We start from the raw sequence: 10,255 nt of genomic DNA, 5'->3' as shown, positions 1-10,255 counted from the left end.
ACAGTAAGCTGACAGACGTATTGTGATTTGGTTTCTTATTTACTGTGAATGCTGCAAAGCATTCACAGTATTGTTGTTGTATTCTTTATTATTTATTATTCTTCCGTACGTTTTTTGACCGCTTCGATCTCAAAAACCGTTTAAGCTACAGAAACCGTTCTGGTATCAAAACGTGCGGCTTCTTCAGGAGATCGCTGCTATTACTTTTCAGGTTCAAATCTTCTGCCATTAATTTAATATTAATATTTTTCTAATTTTTTTGGCCCCATTCAAATGAATGGGGAAAGCTTAAAAACCTTTTAAAACCCTTTCAGCCTTTAAAAGCTAAGAACTTCAGCATACCTTAAGCTAGAGACACCATTTAAACTTTAAAATAAAGCCATGACTCTCAGCTATTCAGCTATTACTTTTTGTATTAATATCTTTTATGGTTTTTAAACAGTTACAGTTTAAGCACAAGAAGGTTTTTTGCTCTTTTTAGCGTTTATAATGGTTGTGTATGTGGTCGTCTAGAGTGCGCATTCCAAAGGTTAGAGTGGGAGACTTGAAATTCTTCAGCTGAAAAATATCTCTCTAAACTGCCGCTGTGTCCACACTCTTCACTCTACAGCCATGATTTTATGATCAAAACGTAGAGCTGCTTCTCTACTTTCAAACAATGTGTCTCTTAGCCCTGAGAAATGTAAACTTTTTAAACTGTGAGGCTTCAAGCAGAGGGAGCACCCTCCAACTCCTCCATCCGCCTCTATAGTAATTTTCGGGAGGTGATTTTCTCAAAACCAGAAAAGACCCTTTTTTTAAACTGCTCCCATGACCACATTTTTCAACCCAGGAAAATAAAAATTACACCGCTGTTTAGAGCAGGTCCTTGTGACGCTCACAGTTTAAAAATTGTTTTGATAGCAGTTACGGTTTTTGATTTATAAGCATTTGTTCGGGAGGTGCGCCAAGACAAATTCAACAGGGCTTTGCCACAAAGTGCCTGCAGTTAAACAGTTACACAGCTGTTTTGAGTTGGCAGAACTAAATGTGTAGCAGCATTCTGATTGGCTCATAATACTTTAAACTGATTGGTGGATTATTCCTCTGCATGCAAGCTGTTCAAAGTTGAGCTGTTTTTTGGTCTTTCATAACTTCAGCACCGTTTATGCTATAGAAACCATTCTGGTATCAAAATGCTCAGCTTCTTCTGCAGATTTATGTTATTGCTTTATGACATTACGTTTAACAGCCGTTCAGCACTTTTAACAGCCTTTTCAGGTTTAAACAGTCGTTCAGCACTTTTAACAGCCTTCTCAGGTTTAAACAGTCGTTCAGCACTTTTAACAGCCTTTTCAGGTTTAAACAGTCGTTCAGCACTTTTAACAGCCTTTTCAGGTTTAAAACAGTCGTTCAGCACTTTTAACAGCCTTTTCAGGTTTAAAACAGTCGTTCAGCACTTTTAACAGCCTTTTCAGGTTTAAACAGTCGTTCAGCACTTTAACAGCCTTTTCAGGTTTAAACAGTCGTTCAGCACTTTAACAGCCTTTTCAGGTTTAAAACAGTCGTTCAGCACTTTAAGAGCTGTACAGCAGTTTAACAGCTGTTCAGCGTTATTAACAGCTGTTCAGCATTATTACTAGCTGTTCAGCAGTTTTAACACCTGTTCAACATTTTTAACACTTGTTCAGCAGTTCAGCAATTCAGCAATTCAGCAGTTCAGCAATTCAGCAATTCAGCAGTTCAGCAATTCAGCAGATCAGCAATTCAGCAGTTCAGCAATTCAGCAGTTCAGCAATTCAGCGGTTCAGCAATGCAGCAGTTCAGCAATTCAGGTATTCAGCAATTCAGCAGTTCAGCAATTCAGCAGTTCAGGTATTCAGCAGTTCAGCAATTCAGCAGTTCAGCAGTTCAGCAGTTCAGGTATTCAACAGTTCAGCAGTTCAGGTATTCAGAAGTTCAGCAATTCAGCAGTTCAGCAATTCAGCGGTTCAGCAATGCAGCAGTTCAGCAATTCAGCAATTCAGCAGTTCAGGTATTCAGCAGTTCAGCAATTCAGCAGTTCAGCAATTCAGCAGTTCAGCAGTTCAGGTATTCAACAGTTCAGCAGTTCAGGTATTCAGCACTTCATTGAAGCTCATTCAGCAAATAAGGTTCCAGCTGTTTGAAGCCTTTCTTGGCATTTCAGCTCCAATCTTTCAGCATGCAGCATTCACAGTATATTTTCTTCAGGAAATGCTTTTTCTAGTTACTGTGAATGCTGCAAAGCATTCACAGTATTGTTGTTGTATTCTTTATTATTATTATTATTATTATATATTATTCTTCCGTACGTTTTTTGACCGCTTCAATCTCAAAAACCGTTTAAGCTACAGAAACCGTTCTGGTATCAAAACGTGCGGCTTCTTCAGGAGATCGCTGCTATTACTTTTCAGGTTCAAATCTTCTGCCATTAATTTAATATTAATATTTTTCTAATTTTTTTGGCCCCATTCAAATGAATGGGGAAAGCTTAAAAACCTTTTAAAACCCTTTCAGCCTTTAAAAGCTAAGAACTTCAGCATACCTTAAGCTAGAGACACCATTTAAACTTTAAAATAAAGCCATGACTCTCAGCTATTCAGCTATTACTTTTTGTATTAATATCTTTTATGGTTTTTAAACAGTTACAGTTTAAGCACAAGAAGGTTTTTTGCTCTTTTTAGCGTTTATAATGGTTGTGTATGTGGTCGTCTAGAGTGCGCATTCCAAAGGTTAGAGTGGGAGACTTGAAATTCTTCAGCTGAAAAATATCTCTCTAAACTGCCGCTGTGTCCACACTCTTCACTCTACAGCCATGATTTTATGATCAAAACGTAGAGCTGCTTCTCTACTTTCAAACAATGTGTCTCTTAGCCCTGAGAAATGTAAACTTTTTAAACTGTGAGGCTTCAAGCAGAGGGAGCACCCTCCAACTCCTCCATCCGCCTCTATAGTAATTTTCGGGAGGTGATTTTCTCAAAACCAGAAAAGACCCTTTTTTTAAACTGCTCCCATGACCACATTTTTCAACCCAGGAAAATAAAAATTACACCGCTGTTTAGAGCAGGTCCTTGTGACGCTCACAGTTTAAAAATTATTTTGATAGGAGTTACGGTTTTTGATTTATAAGCATTTGTTCGGGAGGTGCGCCAAGACAAATTCAACAGGGCTTTGCCACAAAGTGCCTGCAGTTAAACAGTTACACAGCTGTTTTGAGTTGGCAGAACTAAATGTGTAGCAGCATTCTGATTGGCTCATAATACTTTAAACTGATTGGTGGATTATTCCTCTGCATGCAAGCTGTTCAAAGTTGAGCTGTTTTTTGGTCTTTCATAACTTCAGCACCGTTTATGCTACAGAAACCATTCTGGTATCAAAATGCTCAGCTTCTTCTGCAGATTTATGTTATTGCTTTATGACATTACGTTTAACAGCCGTTCAGCACTTTTAACAGCCTTTTCAGGTTTAAACAGTCGTTCAGCACTTTTAACAGCCTTCTCAGGTTTAAACAGTTGTTCAGCACTTTTAACAGCCTTCTCAGGTTTAAACAGTCGTTCAGCACTTTTAACAGCCTTTTCAGGTTTAAACAGTCGTTCAGCACTTTTAACAGCCTTTTCAGGTTTAAACAGTCGTTCAGCACTTTTAACAGCCTTTTCAGGTTTAAACAGTCGTTCAGCACTTTTAACAGCCTTTTCAGGTTTAAAACAGTCGTTCAGCACTTTTAACAGCCTTTTCAGGTTTAAACAGTCGTTCAGCACTTTAACAGCCTTTTCAGGTTTAAAACAGTCGTTCAGCACTTTAAGAGCTGTACAGCAGTTTAACAGCTGTTCAGCGTTATTAACAGCTGTTCAGCATTATTAACAGCTGTTCAACATTTTTAACACCTGTTCAGCAGTTCAGCAATTCAGCAGTTCAGCAATTCAGCAATTCAGCAGTTCAGCAATTCAGCAATTCAGCAGTTCAGCAATTCAGCAGATCAGCAATTCAGCAGTTCAGCAATTCAGCAGTTCAGCAATTCAGCGGTTCAGCAATGCAGCAGTTCAGCAATTCAGCAGTTCAGCAATTCAGCAGTTCAGGTATTCAGCAGTTCAGCAATTCAGCAGTTCAGCAGTTCAGGTATTCAACAGTTCAGCAGTTCAGGTATTCAGAAGTTCAGCAATTCAGCAGTTCAGCGGTTCAGCAATGCAGCAGTTCAGCAATTCAGCAGTTCAGCAATTCAGCATTTCAGGTATTCAGCAGTTCAGCAATTCAGCGGTTCAGCAATGCAGCAGTTCAGCAATTCAGGTATTCAGCAATGCAGCAGTTCAGCAATTGAGGTATTCAGCAATTCAGCAGTTCAGCAATTCAGCAGTTCAGGTATTCAACAGTTCAGCAGTTCAGGTATTCAGAAGTTCAGCAATTCAGCAGTTCAGCAATTCAGCGGTTCAGCAATTCAGCGGTTCAGCAATTCAGGTATTCAGCAATTCAGCAGTTCAGGTATTCAGCAGTTCAGCAATTCAGCAGTTCAGCAATTCAGCATTTCAGCAGTTCAGGTATTCAACAGTTCAGCAGTTCAGGTATTCAGAAGTTCAGCAATTCAGCAGTTCAGCGGTTCAGCAATGCAGCAGTTCAGCAATTCAGCAGTTCAGCAATTCAGCAGTTCAGGTATTCAGCAGTTCAGCAATTCAGCAGTTCAGCAGTTCAGGTATTCAACAGTTCAGCAGTTCAGGTATTCAGCAGTTCATTGAAGCTCATTCAGCAAATAAGGTTCCAGCTGTTTGAAGCCTTTCTTGGCATTTCAGCTCCAATCTTTCAGCATGCAGCATTCACAGTGCATTTTCTTCAGGAAATGCTTTTTCTAGTTTTATTTGGTTTCATCTTATAGGAAGCAGTACCTGCACAACTCTGAATCCAATAAAAGCCGGTATGATCCTCTGCAGAGGTAAAAATCAGAAACAAAGCATGCAGTATTCAATGTGTGGAGGAGAGAAGAACTTAAAATGTTTTTACTTTTATTTATTTTCACCTTTATTTTCCACAGACTGTGTCCACCTCACAACGCGAGTGTGAGTGTTCCTAATGCGTGGACCGTGATATAATTGTGTGTAAGTATCTATTGGTGTTGTTTGTTTGTGTGTTTTTTGCCTGAATATGTTTATGTATACACTGTGTTTATGCTCTTTATTTACAATGTACAAAAATGTTTTCCAGCTTCTTGTTAAACCTACAGACGGTCCGCCGCAGCTTCTGCTACAGTCAGCCTCACGTTCCGGAAAAGGCGGCAGCCATTAAAAATCCTGCCCGGTGACGTGCAAGAAGGAAGCGGGTAAGACGTGTTGGATTGTATTGTTGGTCTGCTGTATTTGTGTAGTTAGCTTGGAAATGCAGTTTTATTTTTGGGAAATATTACCTATTGTTTTTTTTAACTTTATATAAAATCTGGCTTCTTTTGAACAACCCAAAATGTCTATAAAAAGATGATGCAGTGAAGGTGAAAATAATTAACACTGAATGTTTATAGTTTTAGCAGCTGTAACATTTTGGGACCTAAAAGATAAAAAGTGTATAATCAGTTTAAAGGTGCCTCAAAGGTTAATGACCAAAATCACTGAAGTACTTTTATCAATGTTAAATGTTTTCAAAGTACTTGTTCATTTGTCTTTTATTCACGGGATGCACAGGAGTTGGTACTTTGTCACATAACCATTGTTTTTCATCACAAAGATGGGCTGATCAATTTTTTTTTTTTTTTTTTGCATTCAGGGTCTTATCTGCTATGTGTGCATTCAAAGTCAAGAGACTCAAACTTTCAGTGTAGTTTCCTGATTTTTCACAATATTTCATATAGTTTCATAATGACTTAATGTGTGCTCTGTGTCAACAGCTGCTGGAGGCGAGGACGAGTGTCCTGGCAGTGAAGGAGGTTGCCTTCTGGGACGGTGTCACCACTGACCTCATGTTGGATGAGGAGGATGGCGTCTCAGAGGGCGTATCGGGCTGGCAGGGTTGCCGCGGGGTAGTAAAAGGTAGTAAATTAAATGAGGTCAAATTAAGGCTAGTAAAAGGTAGTAAACAGAATCTGACTTGGTAGTAAATTTTTCATCACCCCTTCAATATATTTTGACTTTTCCATTGATGCAGACTTTTTGTTTTTTTCGTTCCTATAAGATCTGTATAGAAATATAACTACTCAGCAGGACCTGAGCTGACGTTGTTGACGAGCGGTTCCACTGTCCGATCTGCGTTGCGCGGAGTCATTTTGCGCCTCGTCATGGGAAAATGTAGTTTTCACAACTTTGGCTCGATGACCGGCAAAGACTGGCTTAAGCCTCCGGAGCGCACGGACGCGCTGGCGTGTCAAAATGACATCGCCGATTTTAGATGACGTAGCATCGGGACGCTGCTGCCATGAATCGAAAGTGCAGACTTCAAACTATGTACCAGTTTTTAAATTACGTTGATAGGCCAAGTAAAACCAGAGTTATGCCCAATAATTTACGTCATACTTTTTCCTGTATATTGTCTTCACCTTCGATGCGCGTTTTGTGCAGAAATAAACGGCGAAAATGTGAGTTTCGCTAACAGGGCCCACTTGCTAATAAAAACAAAACAAAACAAAACAAAAATAATTCCCGACAACCCCTTTCCTATTGGTGGAAAAATCAACCAATCAGAAAATTATTCGGTAACACGATGCATTTAGGTGCATTTGACTGCTGCGAGCAGGTGAAAAAGTGGTAAAAGAGACATTACTGGCAAGTTTTGCCTGTGATGGGCCCTCAGTCTTTTGGAGGACAGAAACTGTTTTTTGAGGTGGCATAAATAATTTCTCTAGCATCTTAATGTGAGTCCTGATTGCTCTGCAAATAGTTGTACACAAACACCTGAGGCCTTTCCTGCATTTTAATGTAAATAGTTGTATTTAACTTAATACTTACTATATTTTTACACAAGTTTTGCAAATTTACAACTTATATTTGCATTTTAATTGTAAAAATAATTCGTTAAACATGTTTCTGATTTTTACAGTAAAAACAGTCTAACTTTTTTCTACTCTGATTTTATGTTTTTATGTGATTTTAAGTCCAATGTCTTAATACAGTATGTCAGAATGAAAGAATAACTGTACAGTCACACACATGAGGTCGTGCTGGAAAAAAAAAACAAAACAAACAAGGCAAGGTAAACAGTTTCTAAGGTCAACTATGAAGCTAAAAACAAAAGTAATCAAAAATGGCCAAATATACCCTGGACCCCAGGGGTTAAGCCAGTCGTGAGGAATGATCGAGAGGCGTTTTGTAAAGTGTGCAGAAAAAATATAAATTTGACCTGAAATGGTGTGACGGCGATCAAATCACACCGAGCATCCACCGTTCACCAGTAGCGGATTTGCGCGTAGGGAGCAGATCCCTATTTTGTTTTTTGGTGCTACACAAAGCACTGCAACTGCAACCTCAAGGTCAGCTACGAGAACAAGTATTGCCGACAGCAAACCAGTATTCCAAGATTTTATTGGAAAATAAATAATCGGCTTGTGAAACTTGAATTTCATTGCATTTTGTTTATATTTTTAAAAAAACAAATTTAGATGGATAGATTCAACTCATTGTCATTGTGTGCACAAGGCACACAACGAAATGATTGTTCCAGATCACTCATCCAGAGACGAGCATCTGCAGTCATACAGCCAGAGAACGGCGCTACTGTTAGGCAATGTGGTTTAAGTGTCTTGTCCAAGGACACAACGCAGCGTAGGGACAGGGACTCAAACTGGCAACCCATTGGCTGCAAGACGGGCGCCTACCTACTGCGCCACTTTTTGAAATGTGTTTGGCATATTAATGTTTATGAGGTCTTAGTCAAGACAAAGTCACAGTAACACCTTCAAGGAAGTGGCATACAGTTTTGTCTTTGGTGAGAGATGGGTGATCATCGTGCATGGCTTAGCGCTGTGAATCCACTGCTACCCCAAAAAAGGCTGCTGCTCGATTTGGTCCTGGTAGTAAAAATATTTTAGAGGTGGTAAAAATAGGTAGTAAAAGGTAGTAAATTTAACTCTAGGATTCCTGTATAAACCCTGGGCTGGATTAAGACCCCCAAGCTTCCCCAGCCAGGAGCTCAGTGACCTCTGAGCCAAACTGCAAGACAGACTAGAAGCTGACCCTAAATACAACGCCGTGCACCATAAGTGTTTGTATGCTGGACCATGCTCTGAGAGAAAGCCATCACCACATGGCCCAGAAGTAGCAAAGCATTATATGTCATAATGTTTTTGTATTCTTATATATGATGTGTGTGTGTGTATGTGCATATTGCTTTGTAAATAAAAAAAAAAAGAAATTCAAACTTGTGCCTCACGAAGAAACACAAGTTTCTTCGCCAGAGCAATCACCACCCTGAACTCACACACTCACCCACTGTAACTGTGCAACACCCACATCTCTGTGCAATATTATATCATTCATACTGAACAATAACTATCACTCCTATATTGTGTAATATCCAGTATTCATTCACCAAGTGCAATATTCATCATCTTCATTATTATATGTATACACGCATTTACTTTCTTACAATGTACAGATGCACCAATGTAGGTATGTATGTATATATTTTTATACATTCTATTTTTTGTATATTTTACACATTGTTTATTTTCTGTATATTAATATTTTTATAATATTTTTATTTTCATTTTAGAGAGTTTGATTTTCTGTTACATGGCACTGAACAGGAGTGGCCCTCCAATCTCATTGTACATCCTGTATAATGACAATAAAGGCATTCTATTCTATTCTATTCTATTCTATTCTATTCTATTCTATTGTTTCTCTTAATTGAATTCCTTTTAGTTGAGGTTATTAGCATGGCATGAATACAACATAACATACAAGGTATATCACAGAAATAATAATTAAAAATAATTTTTATTACCGGGTTATTATTTATTAGGGAGGGGCTTACCCAGGCCTGTCTTTATAAAGGCCAATGGGGGACAGATCTACCAGCCAATCACATGTGAGTGCTGAATTGTGATGGCATTTTTTTCATCCAATGACAGAGAAGCCACGTGGGTCTGTTACCGCTGCTTCGGCTTGCAGCGCTGCTATTCATATGTAAAGTAGAGACGTTAACACCTCCCGCGGGCCGGCTCCCCCGTACCTTTACCCCCCGCTGATTCTGGTGGTATGTAAACGACCATATCCGTCTCAGGCGAACGAAAATGCGCATCCCCGTATGCTGATGAAAGCTGCCGTTTACTAGCGGCGCCCGCGTCAGTATACGGGGACGAATATGCTTCTTTTCGTGCAGTGATATATATATATATATATATATATATATATATATATATATATATATATATATATATATATATATATATATAAATAAATATATATATAAATATATATATATATATATATATATATATTTTTTTTTTTTTATTTTTTTTTAATTTGAAGTTTTTTTTTGTGGATCTTAATGTGATTGGTCACTTTGATGGACAGTTCAGGCTAATGCGTTAAACCAAGTTACACTGTGGCAGCAACATAAGAGCTGTTTTAAGCTATATTTGTTTACAATTTGGAAAATGAAGTCGAAATCTTGACTTGTCTTAAAATTTTGGTTTAATAATTTAAAATTTCAAGTAAAAAAAAAAAAAGAAATTTCAAGTAATTTTCTCAGAATGTTGAGAAAATAAGTCTGTCTCAAAATTTGGATTTATTGTCTGAAAACTTCAAGTTACCTCTGCTAATCAGAGGTTGTTACCCGGAAGCAGGAGGCTGAAGGCATCAGCTGTCCAAGAGTTCAACATGAAAACACGGATTCCTTACCTTTTACGCAGCTCTTATTCGCTCGAAAAAATTCAAATCTCAAAAGCCTGCTGACAATTTGATAACTGATACTGTCGCTACCCAATTTTGAGTGCACGTGTTGGCGTCAAGGAAATAACCTCTTTCACAGAGCTTCATGATTCCTTTTTCTTTGGAATGATGTGTGCTCCTGTACAGGTCGCCAGCCTGTCGCAGGGCTAACATGCCCTCGCCCTATGACAGCTGTGATAGGCTCAGCAACCCTGAAAAGCATAAGTGTAAGAAAACGGATGGATGATGGAAAATATAATTACTGTTATCTTTAAAATAAAAATGGCAGAGTTTTGATGCATTTCGGCCTCCTGTTTACATGAGAATGGAGTCAAAACAGTTCTTTTTTGGAAACGCACTTCAGTGTGGAGCGTTTTCGAAACACTCTGGCCTCTGTTTCTGTGTAAACAGGG

The sequence above is a fragment of the Archocentrus centrarchus genome, chromosome 16 (genome assembly GCF_007364275.1).
Source record: "Archocentrus centrarchus isolate MPI-CPG fArcCen1 chromosome 16, fArcCen1, whole genome shotgun sequence".
In the NCBI taxonomy this organism is placed as follows: Eukaryota; Metazoa; Chordata; class Actinopteri; order Cichliformes; family Cichlidae; genus Archocentrus; species Archocentrus centrarchus.
The sequence above is the reverse complement of the archived record's forward strand: the minus strand, read 5'-3'. Positions refer to the sequence as shown.